The sequence below is a fragment of the Calliopsis andreniformis genome, chromosome 1 (genome assembly GCF_051401765.1).
Source record: "Calliopsis andreniformis isolate RMS-2024a chromosome 1, iyCalAndr_principal, whole genome shotgun sequence".
Classification (NCBI taxonomy): Eukaryota; Metazoa; Arthropoda; class Insecta; order Hymenoptera; family Andrenidae; genus Calliopsis; species Calliopsis andreniformis.
In genome coordinates, this window is record NC_135062.1 from 1,835,400 (window position 1) to 1,837,562 (window position 2,163).

Below are 2,163 nucleotides of genomic sequence, written 5' to 3' on the forward strand. Positions count from 1 at the left end.
AAACATGGAGATGGATACTAAAAATTTAATGCCAACTGTCAAGCATGGTGGAAGACATATAATGGTATGGGGTACAATTTCAACATCCGGATCGGAAAATTTAGTATTTATTGAAGGTATCATGGATCGCCTAAAATATTTGAATTTTTGAATATATTGCGAGATAATTTACATACCTAAATGAACATTTAGGTATGGAAAATGGATCTTCCAACAGGATAACAATTCGAAGCATACCGCTCTGATTATTAAACATTGGTTACTCTATGATGTACCACGGCAATTGTCTACATTACCCTAATCGCCAAATCTTAACTCTATTGAGCATATTTGAGTAGAATTATGTAATAGATATAAAAAATACCATATTATAGGTGCAAAATCTTTAAAAATTTATTTACAAAAAGCATGAAACGAAATTACTATAGATATTACAGAAACATTAATTTTGTCGATGCCGAGAAGGTTACAGGCCGTTATTAATACAAAAGAAAGGCCTGCAAGATATTAATACAATATTAAGTTTAGTTTTTTTTTTTAAGTTTTGTGTAGATATTATAAGTGTATGAACACTTTGTGGCTTTATATTTTGCATTTTTTTACGTTTTTTCTGTTAATTAGTTTAATGAACAATATTTCTGTAACATGTGTCTAAATTTAATTAATACACATTTTTATGTAAAAAAAAGTAGCTCAAGTAACTATATTTGTTACAATAATTAAAATATATGGGGTGTATAAAGACTTTTGTAACTGACTATACTTAATGAGAGTAAAAGTATCTTAGTATTATTATAATGAAATATGTAGGAATTAAATGCAAGATTTAACTATAATTATACAGGAACTAAATATTTATAGAGCCATAAATTATGATAAAGAGATAATGATTTGGCTTATTGTAGTCATAGGAATTAAAGAATGTATACATATAAGAAATAATATATATAATAATGGTAAATTTATAATATGTGTTAATGGTAAATTTACAATTTATTATAGTTGATATTTATGAAATAATAGTAAAAAGGTATACTAACGTTTTAGGGCGCTGAAACTTGTAGCAGGTGTAATACTAAATAAATGGAGACATTACTTCCTTTGCAGTTTTAAATAATTGCTACCTATTAGAGTGATTAGCATAATAAATGATGCTTACAGCAATTTATATACATGTGTATACATTATAAAAAAGTAGTTGTGAGAAATTCTTTATATTGTAAAAAAATGAGCATCATACATACTTACTTGTGTATAAATATTCTAATATTGTGCTTGTAATACTCTAAATCTAGTACTGCTTTTAAAAATCAAACATTTCAGGCATATATAAACATACTTAAAAATAGGTTTGGAGCAGTACCAGAAACATATTCATATTTTTTGAAAAGTTTATTTATCCTAGGAGATATACAAAACAAACATTTCTTGTATAACTGTTATAATTCGCCTATAATAATACAGAAAAATCTGTCGTAATTTTCAATATCGTTTTTTTTTTTATTAATTATCTCCATCAAATAGATACCTTTGTATCAGTACAATTCATTTTTAACCAGCTATATGTTAAAATTATGCATATCTGCAAATCAGTATTAAAATATTACAATTTCATATTTTACAGTATTTTGTCCTCTAGCTCCCTCTAAAACAGGTTGTTGTTTTTGCTTATAATAATCATACAATTATTCGTGTTACATGACAATGTGCGGGGAAGATGGAAAAGCTTTTATGTCGAAAAGTAGCGGTTACTTGCTGAGCCAAATCAAGGTGCAAGACAGTCGGACTGTAACAAAGCCTCTTGTATATTTGTTTTGCATACCAATTATTGGCCACGAAATTCACATCTGCATTACCTAGCCTTGTTTTCTTGGTATGCTTCTTACACAGTTGGCTCTAATCTCAATGATTAAAATCTGTACATACTAAGATCTAGGAATGTTAATATTACAAGAAACCACAATAATTTATTATAATACAGCCTGCTGTACACCAGATGACTCGAGGCAGTACAAGACACGCCCTTATCTTACTTTTTTATATAATGAGAGGAATCACATGATTCTGAAAGGATTCAACACATTTCCATTTATTGGAAAAAATGAATATGAGAGGGAGGATATTACGATGGTAAGGGCAGGGACTACTTCAATTATCTAAAAC